This window comes from Alexandromys fortis, unplaced genomic scaffold (assembly GCF_014885135.2).
Source record: "Alexandromys fortis isolate MF-2015 unplaced genomic scaffold, M_Fortis_MF-2015_v1.1 scaffold_42, whole genome shotgun sequence".
NCBI lineage: Eukaryota > Metazoa > Chordata > Mammalia > Rodentia > Cricetidae > Alexandromys > Alexandromys fortis.
Window position 1 is genome coordinate 11,693,206 of NW_026067934.1, and position 16,138 is coordinate 11,709,343.

Here is a 16,138-nt window from a genome sequence, read left to right on the forward strand (position 1 = left end):
TTTAATTAATGAGGAAAAGAAATTCTTGTGTCACAGGACCTGTAACTCCCTTCATCGTGGGCTTGCCAGCTTCACAACTATGCAGAACACACTCCTATTGTTAGAAAATCAGACAGTCTATGGTATTTTTTTTACAGTAGTTCAAATATAGACTATTGAGGTTTATCTTATGTCTCAGTTTCTACAAGTGTGAAATAGATATAATAGTATTGATTCTGTAGGCATGTGATGACGTTTACATGGTCGATTATGTGTAAATCAGCGCAAGTGGCACATCAAGTTTATCACATAGGAAGGTCCTGCTTCTTTCTTAGCAGCCTCTAATGATGATTTTGTCTAAGAGGTGTGTATTCTCCAACACAGATCCAAAATGTATTGTCTTCCTGACACTACTGCAAGCATTTACTCTTGTCTTTGGTCTCCTACCACATATACAGAAGCAAATGTTATAAGTGAAGATCTATTCTAAGATTGTGAATTAAATTTAATATGTCATTTTAAGAAACAAATAAGAATAGAACAGAAAATATTTGCACATATTATAAAGCCACAACAGTAAGTATTGCTTTGTGAAACTTTTGTTTCAGTAGTTTGACTATGCTTCTCTAGGACACAATGGCTCATTTGTTTTCTTTCTGTAAGTTATATTTGATATTTCCAAAGGCAATTACATACAAAGGACCTATGAGGAAATGAAGTTGTTTGTCTTGTTCAAGTCTTCCCAGTACATTTGCTGTGGCCTCATCAAACTATGCCAAATTCATGTGGGAAATGAACAGATGAGAAAGAAAACATGTAATTAATGATGTTTTTCATTTAACATTTGTTGAAGAATGACAAAATCAGGTACACATGGTGGTTACTAAGAACTTTTAAAGGAAAATTGTTTATCTCTTTCAAGTTTAGACATTTTTAAAGGTGTGGAATTTTTCTGTATTTTGTATGAAGAAAGTATGCCTAGTATAATTTGCAGCAGGTTTACATTTAATGGTAGATTCATGAATTAAGCAATTAGTTGGAAGTAGACTTATTAGTGTAATTATCCAAAAATTGCTTATGTTATGCTACAAAGGGATGGAATCCTTAGAGCAAATTTAATGTTACATTTTCATGATTATCTTATGCTGAATTGAGCATCACATTCATTAATGTGGCCATTCCTCTGAGATGAGAAGTGTGGTGCAGTATAAAGGCAGATATTGTAGCCATATATGCATCAAGTCTTAAGAGCTGTTTATCAGGGATTGTAAAACTAACTTGGATTTTATAAGTCTGCACATTAGTATTCTTGGTGGCATAAATTTAATTGTGAAACTGGCCTGAGTCCTATAAAGTGTTTAGCACCATGTATGTCTTTGTCTGAGGATAGTTTTATTTTCCTCCCTTCTAGTTGAGGAACAAAGTTGTTGTATATGTACATGCTTTTTGTGCTTTTAGCTTTTTTCTGTTTACTTGATGTTTCCTGTGTCTCAGTTACTATAATTGTGAAAAAGACAATGATAATGGAAACACACTTTCATTCTTTTTTATTTTTATTATATTTGCCCGTTTGTTTTCTAAAGAGAGGAAAAAAAGGTGTGATGTTGGATGGATAGGGTTGTGAAGTGGAAGAAAGAGGAAATCATGATGAGAATTTATTGTATGAAAAACTCTAGCCCGGCGGTGGTGGCACACACCTTTAATCCCAGCACTCGGGAGGCAGAGGCAGGCGGATCTCTGTGAGTTCGAGACCAGCCTGGTCTACAAGAGCTAGTTCCAGGACAGGCACCAAAACCCACAGAGAAACCCTGTCTCGAAAAACCAAAAAAAAAAAAAAGAAAAACTCTAGTTTCATAAACAACAATATCATATTGGTGTAACATTACTGTTATTGGAAAATGCCTCCTACTATGGAGCTGGGTAAGAATATTTTCCTTGCTGTTGGGAGTTTCCATTTAGAGTCAGCCATACAGATCATTTCACAGACTCTTTTTCCTAGATATTAAAAATTAAATTCCTCCATATGTATCATTGAGAAACTAGAAAAAACTGAGCAGGGTTGTCATTGTTACTCTAATTACAATGTTAGTGGTTAATAGTTCATGAGTTTATTTATCCAGTTGATACTTTCTTTTCTATACTGGGAAGGAATCAAACATAGAACTGACTCTTCCTCTTTTATGATCCAACTGTTTTTATGTGTAAAACACTAATGTTAGTAATAGCTTTTTGGCACTGGGGACTTGAGCATCTTCTTTGTGTAACAATGACTGACTTTAGCAAGATCCAGGTAATAAGAAAAATAGTAGGACAACATACTATCCTTTCATATGTATTACTTCACGGGATGCAAAATTTTCCAAGTCACTGCGTGTCCAAGATCCTAAGCTAGAAGCTAATAGAGCTTATTATTTGCCTGATGTTAACTTAATTTTATAAGCACAGGTTTTCTAACTTAAAAAGAGTTCTTACTATTGCAACTGTGATCCTGGTCACTGAATTTAGTAGTAACTTCCATAATGAATGCTAGCCAGTAGAACACACGATGTTAGAATCTCATTGAGCTCACACAATAAAATAGTATATTTTATGCCAAATTTCATGCTTTTGGTTGATTTTCTTCAAATGCTTTCTAAGTGAATTGTGGTGCTCTCAGAACACATGAGTTGTGCCCTCAACAGTGTGGAGAGGGGCAAAGAAAGAAAGAAAGTAATAGGACCATGAAGCACGCTTGAAGCCTATCTTTGAAAGGAATGCGTCCTTTTGTCCTAAGCCTATGGTCTCACCTAAGTGCAACAGGTTGGGAATTATGAAGCACCTGAGTGTTTAGGATAAACAAGGAATGACACATTGGGTAGAAAAAAAATGATCTCTCAGAAAATATGAAGCAGAGTTCAACCTAAAACAAGCCAAATATAGCTTTGTGAAAGTCATGTTTCTCTGGTAATAATAGGCTAGTAGGCACATATCAAACTCTTCTGCATTTCTAGCATCATGTTTGGGTACTAAGAACGCAGTGGCACCTTTGTAAAGATACTGGGCCAAGAAAGAAACTGAAGCCCAGGAAAGAGTCACTGTTTGCCCTGTGAACTAGGACACTGGACAAATCATGGATTTAAAGTGAGATGCGAGAATGCCCCCGTCTAGCAGACAAGGAAAGTGAAGAGTGATGACGTTAGGCAAGAAGCAGAAAGAACCAGACATTCTCAGCAAGGCTTGGAGACAAGGTCATTTTGCTCATATAAGGGACTCTGACTGATGAGGTTCTCAGGAGTTTTCATTTCCTGAGCCTGGCTAGAAATGGCATGATGAGATCTGCCCCCAATTTCAGCTTCAAAGTAAAGAAGAGGTTGCCCTGTAGGTTTGAAAAGAAAAAGGAAAATGAAATGACATTGTTCTACTTTCCTTCTAGGACGGTATTCTCTTTCCAGCTCACATTGTTTGTTCAGCACTCACTGTACAAACAGTGTGAATACAAAGAGAAGAATCTTAAGAGGAACTTTAGGATCTTCACAAAGAAAAAGTCGATACATAGCTAGCTCACTAGATGGATGGATCAAACAGAGAGGCCAAGAGATAAAAAGTCCAAAGATACTTTCATGTATAGTTATAAAAATAGTCATGGCTGTTAGAATGAGTGAAGATAGCTTTATGGATGGCAGTAGAATTTCCAGTTTCCTGGAGGAAAACCACATAACAGAAATCAATGAGAAATCTCAGTTCTAGCAAGGAAATTTGTAGGGGAATGAGGATAAATAGCTCCTGTGGTTAAGGGAAGGAAGTGGAATTCATTTATCATGTAAAGTGGAGCAGGTGCTTTATGGTAGCAAAGAGTAAGATGATGAGATGAGTAGGGCTACTTTTAGGAGCTTATTACAAGGCCACTGTCTCATACTGCATCTAACTTTGTGTTGTAATACATAGCCCAATAAGCTGCTTTAGGAAATAGGGTATCATAAGGGTTAGTTTATGCAGAGACAACATGGTGCTGACACAGTGGTTTGATGTAGATGGACGATGATGCTGGACATGGGAGTGAGAGAGAAGTTAGGAAAAAATGGCTGACACAAGATATCCGAGGAACTCCACAGTACAGTACACAGTGATTAAATCTGTTAAAATGACTTTTTTTTTTGGACAGTGTGAACTTCTGTGTGATTCTGCATAAATAAAGCCTTGAGGCCATATTCGTGAAGCTTTGCCTGAGGCTTTTCCTTCACCAGACTGCCCGTGTGTCAGTGGATCAGCCTGTGTACCTACCATCATGAAACCTATGTGCTGCCCACCTGTGTGCAGCTCACATACACTCGTGTTTGCGTGGTTGCCTAGCAGCCTTCATCCGGAGTGAATCAAGCATGCCTGTCAGTCTATATGACTCCTCAAATTCCGTTTGGCTTCTTAGCCTCCTGTGACCCTGGCATCTGAGCAGGGACCTCACAGCTACGCTGGAAAGTAATTTTACTTGCTCAGGCCAAATAGACTAGGGGAGTGTTTGTTCTTTAATTGAAAAGCTATATGAGAATAGAAAGTTTTCCTGATGAGCTATCATCTGCATCAATAAAATTTGATTTCCCAGTGGAAGTGAACCACACACTTTAAACAGAGTAACCTGTTTGCAACAGACACAGGTAGCAGACTTACAAGATTTTATTTGCTGGATTTATGAAAAGATTGATATAACTCTATTAGTTATGGAGTCACCATGGTAGCTGAAAAATATCCTTTCCTGATGAGGAAAAAAGATGAAGAACAAATATTGATTCTTTCTATAGCTTGTTCAAATCAGCTCTTTAGAGTTCTAAATACTTGAAATAATAATAACTTTGTTGTATGAGGCTACTTGTTCTTTTCCAGATGCCCAGACTTGAAATAATCACACAGAAATTAGTAACAATTGCAATATTGTTTGGCCATATCTTAAGTGTATTTCTGTCTAACTCTTATATCTTAAACTAACCCACTTCTATTAATCCGTGTATTGCCATGTGGCTGTGGCTTACCTGGTAAAGTTCCATTCAGTGTCTGTCTCTAGCAGGGCTACATGGCTTCTCTCTGACTCTGCCTTCTTTCTCCCAGAATTCAGTTTAGTATTTCCCACCTAGCTCTGTTCTGCCCTGCTGTAGGCCCAAAGCAGACTCTTTATTCATTAGCCAATAAAAGCAACACATATACAGAAGGACTTCCACATCACCTCTTTTCTGTTTAAACAGGTCTGGGGAGACAGTTTAACAGTTAAATGTCTCTGACTGCTTTTCCAGAAGACCTCTGCTTGATTCCCAGGGACCACATGAAGACTCGCAACTTCCAATAGCTCCAGGCTCAGGGAACCTAAAGCTCTCTTTTGGACTCTTTGGGGTATTTATTAATAGCAATAAATAAGAGAACATGATGAAGAAAGAGAGAGAGAAAGAGAGAGAGAGAGAGAACACTAGTAGGAGTTGGTGGATTGATGTGATCAAATGCATTGTATACAAGTATAACTGTCAGATAAATATCATTTAAAATGATAAATAAAAAAAATCCTATGCCTTTTTCATGGTGGGAGTAGAATTGTTTTCTTTCCAGTGCTGGCTGAATTTATTTCAACATTTCTCTTCTGCTGCCTTTTCCCTTTATCACTTGGCCTGCTCCCCTCAAACCTTTCAACACCTCCTAAGATTCCTTAATATGTGTGATATATAGATTTTTTTTGGTACAAAAGGAACCAATCTCTGTTACAGATTTTGAGACTTAGACAAAACAAAAAGTGAAGAAGGCATCAATACCATAAAGGAGGGAACACCACACAGACTCTCAGCTATAAGGCATTATAAACACTTTTTTAGCCTGCATCTATCTGATGAGGAAATTCCAGTTCTCCCTTCCACTGACATTACTGTTGTTATGTTGTTATTGTTGTTACGATGTAGCCACATGTAAGAGATGATGTTTCACTGTGTACTTTCTGGAATCCTGGTTCTTAATATCTTTTTGTCAGTTGGGGAGAGGGCCTAGGAGAGGTTAGAAGGAAGAAAGGGAACAGGGAAGTGCATTTCAAGAAACCCAGTTCCCAGAAGATAATACTCTTTATTTGTCCTTGTAGAAAAGCCCTACTTGTCCATTGGAGGACATCTGAGCTCCTGCATCATCACTGAATCTGCAGCTACCTCACCTTTCTTTTGTCTGGAGGCATTCATTGCTTTCTATCATAAAGAACACAGATCTTAGATTCTTGCTCCCATAAGAGTCTAAATATAATCAGATCTTAACATATATACCACATAAAGCTTCTGCTTTGTGTTGTCACCTCAGTTATATACTGTGACTATGAATTTCTTCCTTGGTTGGATGACAACTTAGAAATGAACTATAAATGAATATAATATCTGAAACCTTTTCCTTGGGCACCCATGACAGATAAATGTACATGATAATTCACATCCTGTTTTAGGAGTCAATCCATGGAAAGTTTAAAGAAAAACATTTAGGTGACAAGGTCATAAATTATAAACATATGTTTATATGACTTTAAGAAGTTTTGATTTTGACGTTCATTCAAAAGTAAGATTTGTTTTGTGATCTGAGATCTAACATGCTTGGTCTCATTTTGAGAAAGATACCATGCACACAAGAAAATAATTACTATTTTGTTTCTAGATTATGTATGACAATATATTGGCTTTTTGTACAATGATGACAGACTGATCCTTGATGCATGTAATTTAAAATTTAAAAGACCAAAAGACCACACAACCACATGCATATATACATATGCCAGAGAGAGAGAGAGAGAGAGAGAGAGAGAGAGAGAGAGAGAGAGAGAGAGAGNGAGAGTGAGAGGGAAGGAGGGAGGGAGAGAGAGAGAGAAAGAGAGAGAGAGAGAGATTTTGACTGGGAATAAAAGTCTTCTAGGAAAGTTTTATACACACACATCTACAATAAGAGAAAGAAAAACACAGAACATTAGTTTAAAATTCCATGAGTGCTGAATGGAACTCCTTGCTTCTTTACTTCTGCTTCAGATGAATTCTAGACTTGGCTTACTCATGACTACAAGAATCTCAAGATGTCTTGAATATCCTGGTGAATTTTCTCATCCATGTATCCCAGGAGACAACATCCTGGACAGTTTAAAGAATAGTTCATAGCATGGAGGAGACCTTGATGTCAGGTGGGGCATGACACTTAGTCAGGATGTCCACTGAATCCCACACTGAAATGTAGTAGGTGATTGGCAGCTCCTGCTGGGAACAAGCATTATGAGTGCTTTGTGTGCCTCTCCTAGGGGCTTGAGGGAATATGTAGGAATGTTCTTTGAGATTCTGAGGTTCATGGCAGGGTGTAAGGGGATCAGAGAGTGGAACTGAGCTTTTGTGCTAATGCAGTTTCATTTTTCTGTATCATCTGGTGGAGGCTTGAGATTTATCTTTGGTGGTACCAAAAAGTTCCAAGTTTGTTGAAGAAAAGCTGACTTTTCCTGGAACTCAGTTTTTAGTAGAACACATGTCCTACATTATTTTCATTAAGCACCTTTTGTTGAGAAAAATATTTCTTTTAAAAATAACTAACTTTCATCAAATTTGCAGAATTTATGTTAGTTATCATCGTGCCTTAATTTCAAGTAATGGAAATCAATTCTGGCTCTAGTTTGTGAGCCTGGACAGGGTAGAAGATGGATTGAAAACTTTAGTTGCCTGAGAGTGGAACAATTTCTTGGATTCTGCTAGGGTGTAAGAGATGAGCTATGACTTCACATGCACCTGCAAGTACTTCTGCTTTCCCAAACACTGATCTAAAGCACTTAAAACAGAGCTCTTCCTTGGTTTCCCTCTAAACCTTTCTGCTACTAGAAGGGGCTTGAGCTCTTTTTTGTAACGGCACTTTCCACGACTAATGCTCTAATTATTGTAACACGTTTGGCCAATTCTTATTTTCCCTATCGTCTATGTTTGTTGTGAACGAGAAATTCATCAATTCCTTGTGCCTACAATTGCCGTTGTCCACAGATATGATCTGGATTGTTTTTTTTTTTCTTGTTTGATCCTCTACTTATTCAGAATAGTACCAGGGATTTGGATCTCCACTGAGCTTTTATTCACCCGGGATTTTCTTCCAGATGGACACTCATCAAAATTAAAAGGTGTAAAAAACATAGAGATCTTAGATTATTGATATAAACATTCTCATTAAAATTCAGAGTGAAGTCTGTATGATTCTGCTGGTACTGCTGGGTACTTTGAGTAGCAAAACTCTTTACTCTGAGTGCTCAGTGCTAACTTCTATATTTTCTTCCTTACTTCTGGTTCTTTGGTAAAGGTCATAGAGAAAAGAAGTCCAGGCATTTGCTGGCCAATATGAGGGGACAGTTGCTAAGTCACAAGAACTGGAAGCTCTCTGCCCTTCTGCTTTAGTGTGAAACACTTCTAGTTTGAAGAGTCAAAACAAACTGCAGGACTCTAAATGTTGATAGAGAATAACCTGACTAGATAATTGGGACTCAAGCACAAGCTAGAACCTTACATAGCCATTAAAGCAGCGAAGTGGCATTGGAGCCATGGTAATGGAAATGATAGCTTCAGAGAGCTGAAGCAGGACAACTACACAAAGCATATCCAAACCATGGCCACAGATTGTTGGAAACCACATCAGTAGCAGAAGTTGCCCATGGAGAAGGAGACTAAGTGAATGAAATGGAAGTTTCATCCTCATGCATATTTATAACGTAGGAGTTTATACTCTGAAGAAGAACCTGTTAAAAATGGCTTACTGTTATTTCAAATAATCTTAAAAGAATTACTGCCTTTTCTGCCATATTAGTTTTATCTAACCACCTACCTGAAAAAGTAAATAAAGTGAGAAATGCATAAATAATATTTGTTCCCCAAAACAGCATTTCAAGAATCAGAAACATGAGTAAACAAAATTGAATTCAAATATTGTCCGAATTAGTAGACAACAGAAATTTTTCTGCTCCCTGATTTTCTCTTCATTAAAAGAAAATAAGCTAGTTGTAAAGGTGTGGACTCCTCATATTAAAATAATAACACTAATCTACATAGTCCAGAAATGAACTCTATAGTAAAACTCAATAATTTCACTACTGTAATTTTAAAATTTAGATCTTGTCTACATTCAGAGTTATTTTATTCATTTGCTTTGATTATCTTTGTTGCTAGTAATGTCATAAATCAAAACATGTTCATGAAAATCGTACCAACTAAAACAACATATCTTGGGGTAAATGGGTTTTTATAATTCTCTTGTAAAGTTTCTCTACATGACTAGACTATAGGAAAGATGTAAGCTGTTAACTCATTGAATCAGGCTGAAATCTAAATGTTCTGTTCTTCTAGATTCACACCTATGACTTTTATGTAAATATATACTATTTTGAGTAGTGTAGCGTAATTTATCACACTCCAGTGTTGGGAAAGATACCTTCACTTATTCTGAATATTCTTAACAGAAATTAATATTTCACATGGGACAGAAGCTTTTATACACTATCATCACTGAAAACTTATGATTTGTTTTCTTATTTCCTGTCTATGATGGTGGTAATTGCTGTGTCAATACTCTGAAGCCTAGGATTTAATATGATATATGCTTTGATCTAATTGATCATATTCAAGACCTGCTATCTCTAAAAGTTATATTTGATGCTATGGACTTATTAATAAATGAAAGACTAACAAGAAGCTTATAATTCATACTGGAGAATTTTTATAAACTTATAATGCAGAAAGTGGTAGATAAAATGAGAGGACAATGTAATGCTATGATATTTTATCATAGTATTGCTGAAACTAATAAAAAATACTACAAAGATCCATTGATGGATGAATAGATAGGAAAAATACATTTTATTTTATTAATATCTATTGCTTTATATGTAATGCTTTATAAGTGTTATGCTATTGAATAATTTACATAACATATTTTGGCTTAGAATGAAGAACTGATAAATTTTATAGCATACATAAACCTTGAAGATACTGCACTAAATACAGAAATTGCAAAATAAAACCCTCACTATATAATCTCATTTATACCTAGAGTAGTTTAATTCACAGAAAAAGGAAGGGAAATAATGGTTACCAGGGGTTGTCACTGGGGAAAGCCAGAGGCATTCTTAAATGATTTCAGAATTTCAGTTTGAAAACAGGCTGTTTACAGTGCACCAAATGACATTTGGAAAATGGTGACCGGTTGGTTTCTCACTCTGGGTGCCTTGGATGCCTGTACATGAAGCAGTTAATCACACCAATGAGAAGGAAGCTAAGTGTGTTCATCTGTAGCAATAGTACCTAGCATTCTGCTTTCATACTAACTGCCTTGTGTTGAAGACAATACAGCTACTATTATCTGAAGTAGATTTGATGCTGGCATCATTTAGGTAGCAAAGAAGCCTTTTTGAAATGCTAACTACTCTCAGCAGCATCAGGTACCACCTGTAAAAAGCTGTTGATGTTTCTGATGCATATGTAATTGCCAGGTGCATAAAAGATTAGTTAAAATGGTGTTCCCATTCATTGGATGAGTTTCTCAACATAGCAATAGCTTAACACTTTTATAATGTGTAACACTCTGACTGTGTGCTCTTGGGATGATAGGTAAACTCCTGTTTAGTTAAGCATACATTGAAATTTGTTTTCTTTTCTTTTTTTTTTTAAATATAATTTTTTATTGAAAAAAAAAAGATTTCCGCCTCCTCCCCGCCTCCCCTTTCCCCCCCCCTCTCCCCTTTCCCCCCTCCTCCCTCTCCTCTCCCCCTCCCCCCCACTCCTCTCCCCCTCCCTCTCCAGTCTGAGGGGCAGTCAGGGTTCCCTGCCCTGTGGAAAGTCCAAAGTCCTCCCCGCTCCATCATGGTCTAGGAAGGTGGACATCCAAACTGGCTAGGCTCCCACAAAGCCAGAACATGAAGTAGGATCAAAACCCAGTGGCATTGTCCTTGGCTTCTCAGCAGCCCTCATTGTCCGCCATATTCAGAGAGTCCGGTTTTATCCCATGGTTTTTCAGTCGTAGTCCAGCTGGCCTTGGTGAGTTCACAATAGATCAGCCCCACTGTCTCCGTGGGTGGGTGCACCCCTCGTGGTCCTGACTTCTTTGCTCATATTTTCCCTCCTTCTGCTCCTCCTTGGGACATTGGGAGCTCAGTCCAGTGCTCCAGTGTGGGTCTCTGTCTCTATCTCCATCCATCTCCAGATGAAGGTTCTATGGTGATATGCAAGATATTCATCAGTATGGCTATAGGATAGGGTCATTTCAGGTTCTATGTCCTCAGCTGCCCCAGGAAGTAACTGGGGACATCGCCCTGGGCACTACACACACACACACACACACACACACACACACACACACACACACACACAAATATTAGTTGCCTTCTTTCTGCAAACATTTGCCTTACCCACTGCCTCCAGGGATGTGCAGAATATAACTTGCTTTTGAAACCTTTTTTTTTTCTTAAAATGCTTATTTGCAGTTAAAGCTTTCTACCTGAAAATACAGACCAGGATGCATATTCATAAAACCCCGAAGAAACACTATTATTAGCACTGGCACTCAAATTCACAGAGACATCCAATTAATCTCTTAATTCATTTAGCTCCTCCTCACTGACACAAGATTATTTAAGTACCAATGATATGCTTCCATATATCTCTAACAATAGGGCTTAAACACACAGATGCCCCAACAGACCAACAGAATGAGGAAAATGAGATTTTTTTCTTTCATACAGGATGGTTTATGAATCTATCTGTTTAAGCAGGAATGAAAAAGAATGAAGCACTGGTCACTTGTTCCTGGGATTCCTGCAAAGAAATAAAGGGCATTAGAAAACCTTAAATCTATTTTTTTTAAAGTAAATGAATTAATCATTGTTCAGAACACAGTAACTCGCCACCTTCTTAGATCTGCTTTTCCTTCTCTAGCTTCCATATACAGAAGGTATACAACTCAGATCTTTTCCTTTCAATACTCAATGTGTTGTCATGGTGATCAGTATCTGCACAAAAAAGATGTAGTTCATTCAATTTTATTGAAAGCTAATGGAGCTCAATGACCCTGATCATGGGTACTATCTCTCTGCATTGTTAATTTAAAATATTGTTTCCAGTGTATCTATATAATGCATACAAATGGATCTTGACCAACAAAAAGGCTACAAACCCCTTACTAACTGTAATTATCCATATTAAGAGTTATGACAAACTTTGATAAGTGTACTTTTTTACAACACTTCAAGTTTACTCCTGTTTTCATGAGTTATAGAGATATTCTTCTATAAAAAAGAGAATCTTGAGCACTTTATTTTGTACTTCCCTAAAAATCTCAGATCTTTCAGAATTATAGGAACTTTCATTTCTTAAAGCAAAAGCTTGAACTATGGCCTATAAAAAATGCGACATCAATAACATGTAGTGGAATAAAATAGTACAACAGAAACGATGTCTGATTTGCACATGTTTCTTTCCATTTAAAACTTTATTGTTTCACTTCCAAAGAAGATAAGGAAATAATATTTTTAGATTGGAAAAGAAAGTTATAAAGGTGCCTGCTGTCTTAAAGGATGCTCCTAGTTCTTATGGTGGAAGGCACTGCTAATGAAGATAGAGATAAGAGGCATAAATAAACCTCTGAATAGTCATCCAGAGTCTGAGACTGCAGGAGTCAGGATTTTTAGGCATCATTGCCTGTTTCAGTTGTTCTTAAGAGGCACTCAGAAAGATAAAGAGTCATAGATTGGGAATACTGTATTGACACTGACCATAAAGAAATTTCTCTTATGGGCTCATCACCTCTGTAAGCCATCTGTGAATGAAATGTGCTTAGGTTTCTCAGTCATAAAGTTTTGATTAGCTTCATTGTTCTCTTAGAAATGTATCAGAAATGAAGCTATCAGTGAATTCGTGAGTAAGAAGCATATAGAGCTTTATTTTTCCATTTTTCACCTTGAGTTCTCATTCTTGAGCTATAATTATATACAAAAGAGTAGAGTTTTATTCAGGATAAGACTAAAATGAACTGCATGGATGTTTTGTTTAATTAATGAAGTGAAAAGACAAACTGTGGAAAAGACGACATGACCAGAAAATGGTGTAGGCATATGAGCTATCCAACACACAGAAAAATGAAATTAGACCCATATCTATCACCTGCCAAAACTAATACCAAATGGATTAAAGACCTAAACATGAAACCTGAAACACTTAAGCTGCCTGAGAAAAACGTAGGCAGTATCCTACATGATGTAGATAGAGGAGGCAGCTTTCTGAATAGGATTCCATTTGCCTAATAATTAAGGTTAGCAATTCACAAGTGGGACTGTAGACAACAACGAGCTTCTGAAGAGCTAAGGAAATAATCAACCAGGGGAAGAGGAAGCACACAGAATGGGAGGGAATTTTTGCCAGCTAGCCATCCATCTGATGGAGGTTTAAAATCTAGAATATACAAAGAACTAAAAAAAAAAATAAGAGTATAAAACAAATGACCCATTTGTAAAAACAGGACTATTGCCTGGACAAAAAGTTCTCAAAGAAAAAAAATGACTATAAAATATATGAAGAAGAATTTTTATGTATCTTTAGCAGTTATGGCAATGAAAATCAAAATAGCCTTAATATTTCATCTTACCCCAATCAGAATGATAAAGATCCAAAAACAGTATACTGCAAATGTTGGAGTGAGTGTGAAGAAATAGGAACCCTTATTTACTGTTCATGGGATTAGAGCCACTCTGGAAAACAGTGTGGAAAATTCCCAAAGTGCTAAAAAGAAATCTCCCATACGGCCAGTTATAGCATTCTGTGGCATATGCTCAAAGGTCTTGACTTCTTACTCCATAGATGCTTGCTCAGTCAGTTCCACTGTTGCTGTACTCAGAATAGGCAGGAAATTGAAACAATCTAACTATCCTTCAGCCAGTGAATGGATAACAAAAATGTGGTACATATACACTATTGAATCCTATTTAACTGTAAAGAAAAATGGACCATGAACTCTGCAAGTAAATGGACAGAACTTGGAAAGATTAATTGAGTGAAGTAACCCAGACCCAGAAAGACAGAGACCACAAGTTCTCGCTCATCAGAGGGTCTGGCTCCAGATCTTCAGTTGTGAGCACATACTCTGTAGTAAGCACAGAAATAGGGAAAACACTGGGATGACTGCTGGGGTATAAGATAATAGGGAATGATAGAGAACAGAATTGCAGGTATAAGTCATCTAATTAGGGAAATGGGGAAATGAGGAGGCTCTGGTTATGGAGGGGAAGACAAATGCAGAAAAAGGAGGGATGGGGATAAAATAACAGTAAGGAGGTCTGAAAGAGTAATAAGGAATCGCACCATTAGCTAACTATTCGCTTATAAAATCCTGTATACAAGTATTATAAACATGCACACACACATTGTTTAAATACAGTTTTCTCATCTGGGATGACAATATTCCCTCTAATCTAGACCCCCTAACATAAAACCCAACACCAGACATGAAAAGTCCTCTTTCGAGTATTCAGTCAGGGTTAACCAAGAGACTCCCAAAACATAGATGCTATTGCTTAAGCCGTTGGTTGCCTAGAGATGAAAGGTAAGTCCCTATATGAAGATACCATTCTCTTTAGACACAGGGCTCAGTGGTTTCTGAGCTGGAATTGAAGTTCTCCTCCCTGAGAACTAGGTTTCATTGTACCAGGAGGCACCTTGTAGGATTCCAAAAGAGGGAAGCTAAGAACAGTCCTGCACAGCTACAATGTCTATGAACCATAACAAAGATCAGAATGGCAAAAGAATCCTAAGCATGCAATAGTGGCTTTCATACCTCGGTAGTAGCCAATAGCTCCTTAAGTGGACTTCAGGCTGTAGTTGACTGATTTTACTCTTTTGGCTCTTTTGTCTTTGGAGAGGCCCACTACCCAGCTCCCAAATAAATCGCACAGAGTCTTATTATTTCTTATGAATGCCCGGCCTTAATTTAGCTTCTTTCTTAGCAGCTTTTCATAACTTAATCATCCCATCTACCTTTTGCCTCTGGGCTTTTATCTTTCTCTATTATATACCTTTCTTTACTTTTTACTCCATAGCTGGCTGTGTGGCTCGGCGATTGCTCCTGGAGTCCTCCTTTTCTTATCTTTTCACTCCTCCTTTTTCTCCGCTCAGATTTCTCTTTCTATTTATTCTCCATGCCTAGCAGCCCCTCCCATCTGCTGCCTAGCTATTGGTTGTTCAGCTCTTTATTAGACCATCAGGTGTTTTAGACAGGCAAAATCACACAATGAATGCAACATAAAAGAATGCAACACACCAGGCAGTGGTGACACACACCTTTAATCCCAGCACTCAGGAGGCAGAGGAAGGCAGATCTCTATAAATTTGAGGACAGCCTGGTCTACAAGAGCTAGTTCCAGGACCAGTTCCAACGTTACAGGGAAACCCTGTCTCAAAAAAGAAAAAGAAAAAAAGAATACAGCACATCTTTGCATCATTAAGCAAATGTTCCACAGTATAAACAAATGCAACACATCTTCAACTCTTATTTTTAGAAACCCAGACAATAATCCAAGATTAGTGAAGTCATGGATCTTGGAGAACCTACAACGACCATTTTTTTTTTTAAACCAGGATAATCCTTAACCAGACTCTAAGTATCTGCCCTTATGCCCACAGATAAATGTAGTCCTCACACCTTCTCGAGAATACTCCTTTGCAACAGACAGAGACCATTACAGAAAACTACAACCAATCAAAATGCAGATTTTTGAAGTATACTCCACGTGGATACATATACAAAACAATGCCTGCACCTCAGATTCAGGGCCCATCACAGAAGAAGCAGCAGCAAGAATGTCAGAGCCAGAGAATCATGGAGTTTTCTGTGAGACTGTGTCTTCTGGTAACATCAGAAGCTACACCTATATAGTCTTACCAACGTGATTGTCCAAATATGAGCAAAATGTGGAAGACAGCAATAGACATACCAAACTATAAGGCAACAAGCCCACAAGGCTTCTGTCCTGCACAAAGAACTATAGGCAGCTGAGGAAATCTGGGAACAAGAAAGGTGGCCCTCCCAGGGAAGAACACACCAATTTTGTTCAATGCCAAATGGTCATCCCTGAAAACAGAAAAATAAATAGCAGTATACAGACTAGATAGCTTTTACTTAGGAATATATA